We start from the raw sequence: 16,858 nt of genomic DNA, 5'->3' as shown, positions 1-16,858 counted from the left end.
GGCCGTTTGCCCCCAGATTGGAAGAACGGCCCGACGATTGTATATATGTGTACCCAGCTATAGTCTGTGTTTTCCAGTGTGATGCATTGCGTTTTCCAGTTCTATATATAAGTGACGCACAAAAATATAAATTTCCTTCCAAAGTTGCACAGACAATATTTTTTTCTGCAGACAGCCTTTGTAAAATTAGAGGGAACATTGCCCCTTACACAGAATGTCCACAGTAGTTGTGCCACTTATACACATAATGCCCACAGCAGTAGTAACCCCTACACAAAATGTCCACAGTAATAGTGCCCCTTATACATGTAATGCCCTAATTAGTGTCCCTTATACACATAATGCCCACAGTAGTACTGCTCATTATACACATACTGCCCACAGTAGTGCTTCTTATACACATATCTGCCTCAGTAACTCCAGTATATCATCGTCTGTGTCCCTCCAGCAGCCCCATGCCCAGTGTCCCTCCAGCAGCTTCCCCACATCTCTGTGTCCTTCAGCCCACTCTCTCCCTGTGTTTGGTATGCACAGAGCCTGCTCCTCTAAGTGGCTTTTCTTCACTACAGTGGCGGTGATGGCATGACATCACATACACCTTGTCAGGAAAGGAAGCTGCTGGGACAGGCTTTTCTGTCCACCTACCATTAGAGGTGGAGGAACTTGGGGCCTGATTCATACCTATTCGCTAGGCTGCATATGTTCGCAACACATTCATTGAGCGCATGTGCAAGCCGTCTGTATGAAGGCAATGCAGGGAGGGCCACTGACGTTGGTAGATTGTGAATGGGTTGAAAGGTCGACTAAAAAGTTATATGGTGAGTGCACTCTTTATTCCGGAGATAGATACAGTATACACACATACGGATGGAGCGGGTCTCTTCTTTGCAGGGGATGGCGATGGCGACGCCAGCCGCCATCCCCCGCCACCCGCCATCTGTATCTGTGAAAGGGGACGCGCGCGCACGTCCCATTCCGACGGCTTCCCCCGTGTACCCACCGCCTCCCCGCACCCCCCCTAACCCTGTCCGTCTCCCTGAAGCAGAGACGGACAGGGTTCCCGTCGCCCCGCCGCCTGGAAACTGAGACGCGCGTCTCAGTCAGATGGACTCCGGGCTGCTGGCGGATTCGCCAGCAAGAGGGAGCCCGGCTTTATCTGTATATTATATATATATATATATATATATATATATATATTAGCAGATTGGGACTAAGCCTGTCAATATGATGGCTTAGTCCCAATCTGTTCCTACCTCCAATCTCTTCACAACTCCATCTCTCTATTTCCAAGTAGTTTGAAGCAGATCATATTTTGTTCACATGTGTTAAGGAGTAATTTGGTCCATCAAGTGGCCTCTAGTGGTCACTGATGGTACTTCACCTCAAAAAGGTGAGGCATGGGGGGAAATTTACAAAGGTAAAATCGTATAAAAAAATCGTATCCGTACAGCAAAATATGATTTTTTTTATGCGTATTCGTATTTTCAGGATTTACTATCCTGAAAATAAGGTTATGTGTATTCGTATTCATGGTGTATTCGTATTTTTGAATATGAATACGACATTTTAACATGAAAACCACGTGCTTTAGTCATTTACTAACAATTCATATTTGTAAAAAAATAGGAATACGAATTGTAAACGCATACGAATCCTAAAAAAATACGCCAATAAAATACACCTTGATTTGGAAGTGTATTTCACATCTTAGAATTTTACACGAGGAAAAAATAAGAAAATAACCCACAGCTGATCAAAATCACAAATGTGCAACTTCTAAAAGGCCACTAAGCACACATACACACTTCTCAGCTTCAAACATGGCACAAGGTTTGCATTCACAGACCATTTCAGTGTGGGCTATGAGATACCTGGGCCGAGATTTAATGGAATGTGAAAAAATATATAATTTTCCGAAATCGCACCACATCGCACTTTTTTAAATTGCATTTTTTTTCCCGCTAATTTGCCTATTTAACGAGATGTGAATTTGTGGCAAAAGAGTGCGATATGGTGCTGTTTTTTTTTTTATAAAATTGTGCGATTTTTAGTCCTGAAAATGTGCAAATTTGATTTTGTGTAAAAAAAGGTTAGAAAGAAAATGGCGTGGGGTCCCCCCTTCTGAGCATAACCAGCCCCAGGCTCATTGAGCTGGACCTGGTTCCAAAAATACGGGGGACAAAAAGTGTAGGGGTTCCCCCCATTTTGGGAGCCATGCCCGGCCCTGGGGCTGATGTAAAAAAAATCAGCAGAGCCCTATTTAAATGGTTTTCTGATTTTTTTTAAAACCAGTCCCGGCTCTCTGAGCCTGGGGCTGGTTACGCCTGTGGGGGGGGACCCCAAGCCTTTTTTATTATTATTTATTTATTTTTACACTGCAGCCTGCACAGATCTGACTGATCCATGCAGGATAAAACCAATACGAATTTGAATTTAAAATACAAATTCGTATCAGAAAATATACGAATCAATACGCCATCGGATAATACGAATCAGTCAAATACGACTGATAAGTAAATTATCCTCCGGAATACGAATGAAAATAAGACTACACCAGTCGTATTCATTCGTATTGAGAATACGAATACGATTATTTGTATTTGTATTCTTAGTAAATCTCCCCCATGGTGGTATGTCTGAGAGCAATTGAGTCTTTGTTACCGTAACAGCTGTCTATGCAGTTTTCTTTCCTCTAAATGAGGTATGTGAATTACTGTAACTACACTGTCGGAAAAGGCTGGCAGATAAAGTGGGAGAACTGGTTTCTTAACTGTAAGAATGGACCAGAAAGAGACAATGAGGAGCAGCAGAGACGAGACGCCATGATTCATGCCAATGACCTTTTAATTGTAATTGAATCGGAATTAACAAATATTTCAGTTTGCAATTAAAGGGAAACATCATCCTAAATGTATTTTGCTACGGTATAAAAGAGGATCACCCTATTCTGTATCCTCTCCATAGTTGTCAGCGATGGTTACACAGAACAGAGGTGTATAAGTTATGGATGATTATCAGAACTCAAGTTACTATACATCTCATGTGCTCATCCTGCTCAACACCCCATCCGTCACTATCTATTACTGGGAAAGCTGGTAGCCAGTAACAACCAATCTGTACTTGTAGCAATGTCGGAGTAAAAACAAATAACTATGTATTCCATTATGGCAGTCTATTCTACTATATTGTTTACAAACGTCATGTTAAATATAATGTGAGTTTGAAGAAACTCAGGGAGCCCGAGGTGTGCTCCCAACAACCAGTGCAGTGACCTAAACCGTCAATAGGGGTCCGAACGTACTTATGGACCCTCTCCCAAAGGAGAAGGGCCCGTTACTCCCCTAACCCCTCTCAGCCATAAGGCTGAAGAGGGGAAAAAAGGGATTTGTGGGTCCTCTTCACCGGAACTCAGAGAGACCCTCTTTCCTCATCCACTGGAAGGGTTAGGACGGTGGGTCCTCCGCACCTTTGGAGAGACCCGCAGTAGGCTTCCCTCCACCTTGCGGCTCGGGGTCGCCCTCAAGGGATCGAAGCTCTCCCCGAAAGGATGAGAGCTTTGGTACATTGGTGGATGGCCCAAAAAGGTCATACTCACAGCCCCAAAAAAGTGACACACTACAGAAAATGTAAAAAGTGAACGAACGTGAGAAGAAGAGAAATAAATAATAAAGAGACCCCAGCCAGAAGGCCGGGGTGGGGGTGTGAAAAATAGTCTTACCCCAGCCAAAAGGCCCATGGATAATGTACAGCACTGCAACCCAAGGGCATGGACAGTTGGCCATTGTGATAAGTAGAAACCTTGGGGAAAATTTAGTAGGATGAGAGATGCAGGAAGTGAGAGATCTGGTAAGAAATCTCCAGGTTTTTTTAATTCGGTAATCATTTAGACCAGTGGTTCCCAACCATGGTCCTCAAGTACCCCCAACAGTGCACGTTTTCCATGTCACCCAGCAGGTGCACTCATTATTCAGGCACATTTTAAAAGATCCACAAGTTGAGCTAATTATATCACTCTTGGGGCCTTATTTTGGTTCATTCTTTCTGACAAAATCCTTCTTAGATGGGCAAAACCATGTGCACTGCAGGGGGGCAGATGTAACATGTGCAGAGAGAATTAGATTTGGGTGAGTCATTTTGTTTCTGTGCAGGGAAAATACTGGCTGCTTTATTTGTACACCGCAATATAGATCTCACTTTGAAGTAAAACCCCACCCAAATCTAATTCTCTCTGCACATGTTACATCTGCCCCACCTGCAGTGCACATGGTTTTGCCCATCTAAGAAGGATTTTGTCAGAAAGAATGAACCAAAATAAGGCCCTTGATTCTGTGTGGAGACCTGGAAAACATGCACTGTTGGAGGTACTTGAGGACCAGGGTTGGGAACCACGGATTTAGACTGCAAAAAAATCAGATTTTTGCAGTGTAAATGTTTGCCACTTTAAAAAACTGGAGATTTCTCACCAAATTTCTAACTTTCTGAAACTCTCATCCTATTACATTTCACCCCTTGTATGTTCTTATCTTATAATCTGTAAGCATGCAGACAAGGGGCCGAATTAAGTAAGGATCACATATGCTCACAACAGCTGATCATATACGATCCCTAGCTATGCAATTGCCGCAGGAGGTGCCTAAAGGAACTGTGACCTAAAGCTAGGTTAGCTGCTAACCTGAGTGCTACATACAGTATGAAGGGTCTATTGCTAGTACTGGATAAAATGACTATGACTTAAAGCTAACCAGTATGTATGTATTATTAATGCCTGCTAAAGTAAAGATCTCTAGCTAATAAATGTGAGTTGGATCCTGACAGAGTGGTTCTTTGTCCCAAAAAGGGGAGATTTCACCTACACTTGCCTCTCTGTCATGGTGTGCCTTCGCTGAATCGTGAAACGAATTGGAGGGCCACAAAAAGGAAGCACACCTGAGAACCTGGGCATTACATGTATTTATCAAGGGGCCCAGACCATGCATCTAATGGTTAGTCAAGCCTCTGTGGTGACTGGCCATACCCCCTAAGGATGAGGCATGCCTCAAGCTGTGTGTATGCCACAGGCTTTGATTTTTCCCTGTTTTCGATTCAATTTTGCTTATAGAAGAAAAATCTAAACGAAACCTAATCGAAATCGAATGGTTTTTTGACTGGCCTTCGATTTATTGAAAAATAGACTGTGCAGCCAAGGAAATATTGAATTCGATCCAGTAAATCGAATGTGTACACTGTGCCTTGAACGTAAATCAAATTCGATATCGAAATTGATATCGAATGCAACTGTGCAGATGGAATGTTAAAACGAATGGAAAATCTAAGGCAAAATCGAAAGGTGGTGGAGAGGAGAAATCGAATCGAAAGTGAAAACAAATCGATGCGTCTATACACACCTTATGTCTGACACTGCTTGGAGGATCCTACTACCTCTTTGTGTTTATTACTTAGTCTAGTTTAATTACTGTTCTTCAGCTGTTTTGTTCCCAATTGTAAAACGCACTGGTGCTGTATAAGTAAATGTTAGTAAATAATAATTAATTATGGGGCAGATGTATTAAGCCTTAACAAGAGATAAATGCAAGGGTGATAAGGAGAGATAAACGTCCAGCCAATCAGCTCCTTAGACTTTTTTCAAACACAGCCTGTAACATGGCACTTAGCAGGTGATTGGCCGGACGTTTATCTCTCCTTATCACCCTTGGATATATCTTTTGTTAAAGCTTAATACATCTGCCCCAATATTCCTTATATGGCTATAAGTGCCCTTACTGACTAGTGTCAATATAAATGCTTTAACTCCTAGCATTTTAAATCTCCAGTAAAGACTAACGGCAATTGGAACGGAACCCTTTGGTTCTATTGACCTTACTACCAGTAGCATTTGCATTTGTGATCAGGAACATTGGCACTGTCCATCATCTGTTCGCATTCTGTCTATTCTGTAAAGTTACATTAACTACAGATGAAAGCACCGGGGTCAGTGATGCAACCTCCCTAGGACACTGGTTGCATATGCACTTTGTCCAGTGTGGCATAACTCACAGACCATGTCTAGGTTGACGGTCAATATGTTACACGATACAATCAAAAAGGTCAACATGGAAAAGGTCAACCAATAAAAAGGTCGACATGAGTTTTTCATGGTTTCTTGGTGTCAATGTTGACACCTGAGCATGTGGATCCCCAATTAGTGAATAGTTCATTAAGTAGAACTCACTGTGAGTTCTAAACTTGAACCCATCCTATATGATGATTGTACCCCACATGGAGGCGGAATACTGACACACACAAAACAAATTGCTCTGATCATAGGCAAAGTGCTCGGTTTCATGTGTAACTGACACAACATATTCTCTGTGTCAGATAATAGATGTTAAAGCTAGGGTAACCAATCATGGGATCAGGATCAGCGGAATCCTAGGATTTAGCCCGAAAATCATTGGGATTTGAATTGTTCAAGTTTATGCATACCCAATCTAATGCCGGCCAGCATCTGAGCACCCACTCAGACGCTGCCCTGGGTATGTGCAGTGTGCCGTGGTCAGAGGCAGGCTGTCGAGCACACTGCATGGTAAGCACCGTTCTTGACCGCCGCATGGCCCACAAAGCTTCCGCATGGCGAGTACCATTCCCAACTGCCACACCGCTCCTCTTTAGACTGCGGCACCGGTCTGGGAAAGTAACAGTTTTAGGAGGTGGCATTATAGTTTGTCATTATGTTGATGAACTCGATCCTGGGAATCCCAGCATTGAACATTTTTCAATCCCAAATCCCGGGATTGAAAAAAATGCCCCAAGATTGGTATCCCTAGTTAAAGCCACTACTGTATGGCGATAGCAACATCTGCATCTAATGCACAGGTTCTCAAAGTTGGTTCTCTGGACTCCTCACAGTGACTGTTTTGCAGGTCTCCTCACAGGATCAAGTGAAATAATTAGCTCCACGTGTGGACCTTTTAAAATGTGTCAGTCAGTAATGAGTGCACCTGTCGGGTGACCTGGAAAACTTGAACTGTGTGGGGTCCAGAGGACCGAGTTTGAGAACCACTGGACTAATGGATAACAACAATTATCATGTCACTCTACAAATATTTTTCAGGTGGTAAATCAGTAACAGGTCTGTTCAGAACAAAGACTCGCCCACAGCTTTACATATTTCAATAAAAGTATTTTTAGTATTCTTTGAAACCGGTGTAATGTAAAGAATATCTAGTGCATATACTAACCAGAACTAACCATATACTAACCAGAACTAACAAGGTTGTAGACACATGGCTGAACACAATGAAGGACTGTTCAACCTGAAGGATCACATTTAATTCAAGAAACGGACTTTGGATCAACATGCTGTAGGTCAACAGTCAATAGGTTGACCACTATTGGTCGAAATATATTAGGTGGACATGGACAATAGGTCAACACACGCAAAATGTTAATATGTTAATAGTCAACACATAAATAGGGGCGAAAGCTTTTCATGTTTCTTTTCTTTTTTTACCTTTTTCATACTTGACCGACCACATGGGCTAAGATTGTGAACAGGACCGTGTGGTTGAAGATGCTAGGATATGTGTTACACTAATTGGGGGTCCAAATACTCAAATGTACAAATTGACAGCAAATAAATATGAAAAAATCATGTAGACCTTTTTTTATGTCAACCATTTTTGTGTTGACCTTTTCCCATGTCAACCTTTTGGGGTTGGCATAATTGCTGTCGACCATTTAAGTACCATAAACTCCTAAACATGGGATACAATGATTTTATACTAGTTAAACATGGGCCCAGATGTTAAAATCTGCATGTTGCAGGCGCCTCAAGATGTCGTCACTATAGCAACTAGATTTAAAGTGCAACTTTTTTAAACGGTCCAAAACAGCTTTGTCTTTAAAAAGTTGCCGCTTTAAATCTAGCAGCTAAATAGTGGATATCTTGTTGCTCTAAGCAACTTGCAAGCTTTTACATTTGGGCCCCTGTCTTCCTCCTATTATTATTATCTTTCCTTGTGACTGCATACACTTTAGTGGTATTTACTTTAGTGGGAGTGATGCTTGTCATAACAGTAAATGACTTTCAGGATAAACAGCAATATGGTAATTAGTATAAAGGATAAGATAAGCGTTGTTTCAATTTCCATCAGGCCATATGATAGCTGAGAACACATAGGACCATATTCAGGTCAGTTCGCTCGCATGCAAATTAGCATGCAAGCTCGATGTTTTACGTATGCACATGCGCAGCTTCATTTCTGCGCATGTGCATACGCCGGGTGTGTGCGGCCACAGCGAACAGACTGTTCCCTTGGTGCATGCACCCAACATGGTGGGCAGGGGTGACGGGCCGAAGTACTTACCCATGGGAACCCCCAGCGTTTCATGGGCATTTCCATAGTAATCACCGGGTGACTTGGGCAGGCAGCTGACAGCACCGTATATCCGCCCATTTTAGCCCGAAAGTGCACGCATACTGTATATGAGACCTGACAGTCACTTTATATATGCATGCAAACACCGACCATCAAAAGATGTGGGTGTTCCCCCGCAGCCTGCGAGTGGATGTTTATGTTAAACATCCATTCGCAGCCAGTGATTGCAGACACACGCTGTGAGGGGGCCGGCGGCCCGGCATTCACTGGGTGGGGTTTGGTGGACATGCAAGGCAGTGAATTCGGTCAGGGGTCAGGGATAAATTCCCATATTCAGGTGTCAGTGTGGTTCTAAAGGGCTGTTTATCGGGGATCCTCTTTCGCGTGCAGCATAATATCTCCTACAGATGGAGCCCCTGCCATCCTTGGCCGGGGCTCGCCAGACCCTCCCCGCTGGTGAGCGCTGGCGGCAAGAGCTTCACTGAACTGAGACGCGTGTGCGTCTCACAAGCACGCGTGTCCCAGTCTCTCGGCTGTGTGTCCATGCCCGTCTCCACTTCAGGGAGCCTGCCAGGGTTAGGGGGGCGCTCGGGCGGCAAGGGCGACGGTCGGCGACAGCGGGGGAGACGGCGGGGACCGGAGAAAGGCTCAGTTTCCCACTGGGCGCGAGCGTCTCGTGCGCGCGCGCCCCCTGGCGGGGTTGGCGTGATGGCGGGGCTGGCGTTTAAAACGCCAGCACTGCAAAGATGAAGCCAGCCCCATCTGTAAGTGCCGGCATCAGGTGATTTGAACGTTGCAACAGGGCATCGCTGCTAACAGGCTATCCCCATAAACAGAAATGTTGAAAATGCCACAGAGCATAAAAATAAAGACACATACAAAGTACCCAATTTTTTTAAAGCTATCACTCTCATGCACACAGGCCCCTGAGTCCCAGGGGGGCCACACTGCACACCCATTTTTTTTATACTTTCCCCTCCAGAGTCCAGCGATGAAGGCAGCAGTGCTGGCCAAATCGCCCAAAAATGGAGTCCTGTGCATGTGCAGTAGAGTCTGAGCCCTCTAGTGCTTAGACGAGACTGCGCTGTGTAGTGTGCGGTGCTGCGGCTGGGACAGAGGAGGCTGTACACAGGCCTAATCTTCTCTTGAAGCACCGCTGTTCAGAAGGGACATTCTGAGCGATATCTTAAAAAAAAAAAAAAGGTAGTGTATATGCTCAATATCATTAACGATACATGTCCATTCGGGTCCTTAATGACAACCGCAACCCCCGTCGGCTGAGCATGCAGATAAATTTTGAACTTGTGGGTCAATGTGGCCAATGACCCACAAGTTCAGTGAGGTCCAGTTGACGTCACTGAACGATATCTTTAACTATATTGTTCAGTGTGTACTATCAATATCATTCACCCTTTCTCTAGTGTGTACAGGGCTTACGACATGTCATCTATTGAATGTACGATACGTTTTATAAAGAGATCACCAACAATTTCAGGATTAACCATTCAGAACTATATACTGTAGCTGTCAGCCACATGACATACAGGAGTTAGAAACATGTTCTGTAATGCCACAAGTAAGTGCATATTCCTGGCCTATACCTTTAAGTAAGCTATAAAAACAAATGACTGACTCAGCCTAGTACCTGCTACTGGAAATTCGCCATATCCTTTAAAATACAAAGTCCGCTGATTAAAAGATTGCATATTTGCACTGCATCGTTTCACTTTGTTACTTTACACATAATGGGGGAAAGTTTCTAAGATGGGTGTTCTATTTCACATGAAATGTTGCTATGGGCAACCAATCAGAACAAAGATTAAAGTAGTTTTTTTAGAGTGGTTGCCCATAGCAAATCCCATGTGAAACAGAACTCCCATCTTAGTACATGTCCCCCACTGTTTTGTCATTGTGTCATTTAAAATACAAAACGCTGAAGCATGGAGTGTGCAGTGAGCCATGCAAGGGGATGCGGTGCACTTTAATCTGTGTCCATGTCGACTGTGTTGAAATTCGGGGTAAAAAAAAAACACGTCGATCCTTTTGACTGTCGACCTAACCCATGTCGAACTTATGACCCTGTCGGCCTAACCCGTGTTGACCTTCCTGCTTGTCAACCTAGACACATGTCGACCTAAATGTATGGCAACCTAATGGTGTCGACCTAATGACTGTAACAACTTTCTGGTGACCAACTGATCCACACCCATCAAATCTGGGCGTAGCTGTCAAATAAAAGTATTGGGATTTTATTCATTATTTGTTCAAAACATGGATATTATATTGGATGATTCCTATCAATACATTGTTTTTTCCATGTTATCATGGTTTCTTAAAATCAAGGGTATACTGTATAAGGTTCATTATGGCTCACACCGAGCATTTTCTATATGTTACCATTTATACCTTACAGACAGGGCACCGACAGGTCGGCCTGGGCCCCGGTACAATACTTAGTTTGTGCGAGCAGTGCAGGTGGTGGTGTCGGTGGACCATTGCAGGGAGAGAGAGAGGACAGGCTGCCGCTGCACCTGGGTAGCGGGTAATGGGTCCCTCCAATACACCCAGGCCTGGGTAAAAAAATTATGGTCTATTAAGTTGGATAACTTTTGATTCTTTATGGGTTTTTGTGCATGGTTGACCATACGAGCGATACATTTGTATCTGGTGTATTAGCAGAATGAGTTACGATCTGGTATTGTGTAGTACTTACCCAGTGGACAATTACTTTCAATACAACTTAAAAAAAATCCTAAAAGGATCGTCCAATTCCACTTCTATTCCATGAAGAGGAGCAGCCAGTACCAGAAGACTACGAATAATGTAAGTGTAGGGGTCTGGATCCAGAGGATGTATGGGGCTGGATTTGGAGATCTGAGATACTGATGAGGGCAGGAGAGACACGGGTGCTAGAGCTGGGAAGAAGATACTGGATAGCTGAAGAGACAAAAGGGGGCTAGAACTGGGGAATCACTGGAGACAGTAGGGTACTGGAACTAGAGAGACACTGGATAGTTGGAGAGATAGAATGTATCCAGAGCTGGAGAGACACTGGGTGCTGGTGAGCCAAAAGTATGCTAGACCTTGTGACTATAAACTATTAGGGTTCTTGACCTGGGGAGAGACTGGAAATCTGAAAAAAGGGGGGCTGAAGCTGTAAAGGCACTGGAAAGCTGGAGAGACACTGGGGTCTGGAGAGACACATGGTGACTGAATGTGGAAGCTGCTGGCAGCCCTGAGCTCATACAGGGGGTGTGAGCAGGAAGTGTATTCTGGGGGTGAGGGAGAGGTTCAAAAGGGAGAGAGAGAAGCATAATATACTGTGTATATATATATATATATATATAACAGTTTTTTTGGAAGCAGGCACTCACCATATGGTGAGTGCCTGCTTCCAAAAAAACTGTTATATTTGGGAAACTATCCTCTAGAGCGGAGCACCGCAAAGTTGTCTGCAGAAAATGGATGGAGTGCGGTTCCTCCGATCTATTATATATATATATATATACCTCCCAAACTGACCCATTCCAGGAGGGACAAAATGCTCTGCTCCTGCACTTTCTTGCCAGGGGCAGTTGCAGAGGAGGGTCTACAGCTAGGGTTGCCACCTTGCTCATCATCGATTCCTGGAGATTTCCCTCTAGTAAGTACTGGAAAAGTGAGTGTCGCCTCGTGAAATGAGCGTGTCCTACTTGTAAAAGTGGGCGTGGTCTCCACACTATCTAAGAATCTTAGGGGGATAGGGTCAGATTCTCTAAGCTTCAAAAGTGATAAAATGGAGAGTGATAAACAGCCAGCCAATCAGCGCCTGTCTGACATTTTTCAAACACAGAATGTATAGGGGATGAGTGGTGCGCTATCAACAGCTGCTGGCACTGGGTTGTCAGACCCAAGAACAATAGGAGAAAAGAGAGAAATGTGCCAGCGCTGGCTGAATAATTATGAAGACCAGACGGTATCTCAAAATTAATACAAATTTAATTATGCATATAAAAACATGAAATAACAAAAATTATAATAAAATCAATGAATAATTGTTAAAAGAGAGAGCACAAGATGCTGGGCTGGTATATGCGGAGCTCCACAAATGCGGAATATGAAATGAAAGTTAATAATATTACCATCTGTGGTTGGCTGGTGTGGATGACACACAGCAATATGAGTGATGTTGTAGTCCCTGTTGAAATAGTTCCCTGTGAAGGGATGAGGGTATTCCTCCCTATTTGGCTTCTTCTCCTTTTGTGAATGGATCTTGTTAGGAACTAAGCATAAGTCCCAAGAAGGCTTTTTGTAATCCAATAAATAATATGGAGATGGTGGACGTCTGTGGGAGAAAGGGCATCACTTGAACAGATGGATGAGATGATGGTGGAAATTATGATAGCTCAACGCGTTTCCCCGGATGTTTGCTGTCCGGCTTCCTCAGGAGCAAGTGTGTGGAGTGAGCTCTGGGCTCAGTTTAAATAGCAGTGAGCTAATTGCTCATTAGTTGCATCTGTGCATCAGTGCTCAGGTTAAATACACAACAATACAGATACATAATGGATAAGAATAAATTGAGAACCGTCTGGATAAGAAAATCAATAAACTAATATTATAGGAGGCAGTATACAAAAGATATAATAACTTTAAGAAGTTTTTCTATAATCACACGGAGTGATTTAACCTTTGACCTATTGGTCACATGGTACATCGCACAATAGGTGGAAGATTAGATGTAAATATATCGTTCAGAATATAGTGCTTACTTGTAGGGAGTGTAGGTTCCATGCCTGTGCTGGCAGGGGTGCGCAGGAGACCGCCAACCGCCGCCGATTGCCGGTATCGGCGAAACGGGAGGTAAGGTCCACGAGCGCGACCCCGCCAGCGTCTACCGCGTTGCTAGGTGACGGCGCGCATATACGCAGCTATGTGTCGCGTCACGTCGCGCCGTCCAGCAACAGAGCCTGCGTCCGCCTGCTGTCCAATAGGACAGGACGGCCGCTGTGAGCCCGATGACGTGGGGCATATGTATACGCGGTCCACCTGTCCCTAGGCAACGTGCTGGAACGCAAGCTGTGGCGCTACAGCGCCACCCGGAAAGAGTAATCCACCACGAGGGATTTCAGGCATAGAGCCAAGATAACTCCCATGAATTAAAAAAAGGGGGCAGAGGAAAAGACATGAATAGTAACAATGAAATAATAGGCAAAAGCTGAATATTGAGAATAAATTGAGTGGACATCAGATGAAGGACAGTCAATATTATATAATATACCATAAATAACAAATAAGAATAAATATAAAGAATTAAAAAGAACTAAAAATATAGATATATATATATATATATCTCAATTTATGTAGAAACAATGTCCATATTAGATGAAATGTATCATAACAGAGAGTATGCACTTTTTCAGATCTTCTTATTTGTGTAGGAAAAATTTATAGGAAAAATTTATAGGAAAATTTCATGGAGAATCACAAAAAATCATCATATATACAAAAACCATTCAAAAAAATATATATATATTCAAAAAAATATTCAAAAAAATATATTCGAAAAAATATATATATACACATATATTCTAAAATATACAATAATAATAATATCCACAGATAGGAAAAAGAAGTGCTATTTTAAAGGACAGAATTAAGTTCTATTGTTTCATTTAACCCTTCTGGGTGTAGAGAATTAAGTTCTATTGTTTCATTTAACCCTTCTATTTAATTCTCTACACCCAGAAGGGTTAAATGAAACAATAGAACTTAATTCTGTCCTTTAAAATAGCACTTCTTTTTCCTATCTGTGGATATTATTATTATTATTGTATATTTTTTAGAATATATGTGTATATATATATTTTTTAGAATATATTTTTTTGAATATTTTTTTGAATATATATATATTTTTTTGAATGGTTTTTGTATATATGATGATTTTTTGTGATTCTCCATGAAATTTTCCTCTAAATTTTTCCTCTAAATTTTTCCTACACAAATAAGAAGATCTGAAAAAGTGCATACTCTCTGTTATGATACATTTCATCTAATATGGACATTGTTTCTACATAAATTGAGATATATATATATATATATATATCTATATTTTTAGTTCTTTTTAATTCTTTATATTTATTCTTATTTGTTATTTATGGTATATTATATAATATCGACTGTCCTTCATCTGATGTCCACTCAATTTATTCTCAATATTCAGCTTTTGCCTATTATTTCATTGTTACTATTCATGTCTTTTCCTCTGCCCCCTTTTTTTAATTCATGGGAGTTATCTTGGCTCTATGCCTAATATCCCGCGTGGTGGATTACTCTTTCCGGGTGGCGCTGTAGCGCCACAGCTTGCGTTCCAGCACGTTGCCTAGGGACAGGTGGACCGCGTATACATATGCCCCACGTCATCGGGCTCACAGCGGCCGTCCTGTCCTATTGGACAGCAGGCGGACGCAGGCTCTGTTGCTGGACGGCGCGACGTGACGCGACACATAGCTGCGTCATATGCGCGCCGTCACCTAGCAACGCGGTAGACGCTGGCGGGGTCGCGCTCGTGGACCTTACCTCCCGTTTCGCCGATACCGGCAATCGGCGGCGGTTGGCGGTCTCCTGCGCACCCCTGCCAGCACAGGCATGGAACCTACACTCCCTACAAGTAAGCACTATATTCTGAACGATATATTTACATCTAAACTTCCACCTATTGTGCGATGTACCATGTGACCAATAGGTCAAAGGTTAAATCACTCCGTGTGATTATAGAAAAACTGCTTAAAGTTATTATATCTTTTGTATACTGCCTCCTATAATATTAGTTTATTGATTTTCTTATCCAGACGGTTCTCAATTTATTCTTATCCATTATATATCTGTATTGTTGTGTATTTAACCTGAGCACTGATGCACAGATGCAACTAATGAGCAATTAGCTCACTGCTATTTAAACTGAGCCCAGAGCTCACTCCACACACTTGCTCCTGAGGAAGCCGGACAGCAAACATCTGGGGAAACGCGTTGAGCTATCATAATTTCCACCATCATCTCATCCATCTGTTCAAGTGATGCCCTTTCTCCCACAGACGTCCACCATCTCCATATTATTTATTGGATTACAAAAAGCCTTCTTGGGACTTATGCTTAGTTCCTAACAAGATCCATTCACAAAAGGAGAAGACGCCAAATAGGGAGGAATACCCTCATCCCTTCACAGGGAACTATTTCAACAGGGACTACAACATCACTCATATTGCTGTGTGTCATCCACACCAGCCAACCACAGATGGTAATATTATTAACTTTCATTTCATATTCCGCATTTGTGGAGCTCCGCATATACCAGCCCAGCATCTTGTGCTCTCTCTTTTAACAATTATTCATTGATTTTATTATAATTTTTGTTATTTCATGTTTTTATATGCATAATTAAATTTGTATTAATTTTGAGATACCGTCTGGTCTTCATAATTATTCAGCCAGCGCTGGCACATTTCTCTTTTTTCTCATTTTTCAAACACAGTCTGTGACTTGATAGGTAGGAGCTGATTAGCTGGCTGTTTATCACTCTCCATTTTATCACTTTTGAAGCTTAGAGAATCTGGCCCTTGATCTGGTTGATTCCACCAAACCCCCGCCCGGCGAATGAACGCCCACCAGCGCCCCCCTCGAAGTGTGGGTTCGCCGCACAGTCTGCAAATGGATGTTTAGCATAAAAATCCATTAGCATGCTGCGGGTAACCATCTACATCTTTCGATGGTCGGCGACCTTCGAAAGATGTGGAAGGTACATGCAAATATAAGTGACATTTAAGTCACTTCCATATGCATGCACGCTGGCACGGATATGGGCAGGCAGCTGACATCCGGTGATGTCAGCTGGCCGCCCCCTGCGTCACCGCCTCATTACAATGAAAACGCACAGCTTCCCATATATAGAAGGACACACTACAGGCTGCTCCCCCTGTATAGCAGGACACACCACAGGCCGCTCGCCCCATAGAGTAGGAAACTGCACTCCGATCCAAATGTATAGTAGGACACACCACAGGTCGCTCCCCTTGTATAGCACAATTACGCAGGCTGCTTCCCCTGTATAGTGGGACACCACAGGCTGCTCCCCCTGTATGGTAGGACACCACAGGCAGTTCCCCCTGTATAGTAAGGATGCCACACGCTGCTCCCCTGTATACTAGAACACCACAGGCCGCTCACCCTGTATATAAGGACACAACAGCCTGCTCCTCCTGTATAGTAGGGACACCACAGGCCCCTTTGCCTGCATAGTAGGACACTACATGCGGCTTTGTCTATATAACAGGACACCACAGGCTACTCACCCTGTATAGTACACCACAGGCTACTCCCCCTGTATAGTAGGTGCCATTACCTGCTGTTGCCGGACATAGACTCGCAAGTCTATGGAAAAAAATTGCCTTCCTGTGTATAAGGTACAGGGGGTGTATACACAGTATATATAAGGCACATGGGGTGTATTACACAGTACAGTATTTATA

The 16,858-nt window shown here is 43.1% G+C and overlaps 1 protein-coding gene across 1 annotated transcript in view; it reads right to left on the bottom strand.

Moving 5' to 3' along the window:
• PTPRH (protein tyrosine phosphatase receptor type H) overlaps positions 1–16,858 on the bottom strand; it is a 173,079-nt gene that overhangs the window by 119,104 nt on the left and 37,117 nt on the right. The window lies entirely within an intron of this gene.

The sequence above is a fragment of the Crinia signifera genome, chromosome 19, assembly GCF_055691185.1.
Source record: "Crinia signifera chromosome 19, ASM5569118v1, whole genome shotgun sequence".
Taxonomy (NCBI): Eukaryota; Metazoa; Chordata; class Amphibia; order Anura; family Myobatrachidae; genus Crinia; species Crinia signifera.
Note: the sequence above shows the minus strand (reverse complement) of the source record. Positions and strands in the feature narration are given on the sequence as shown.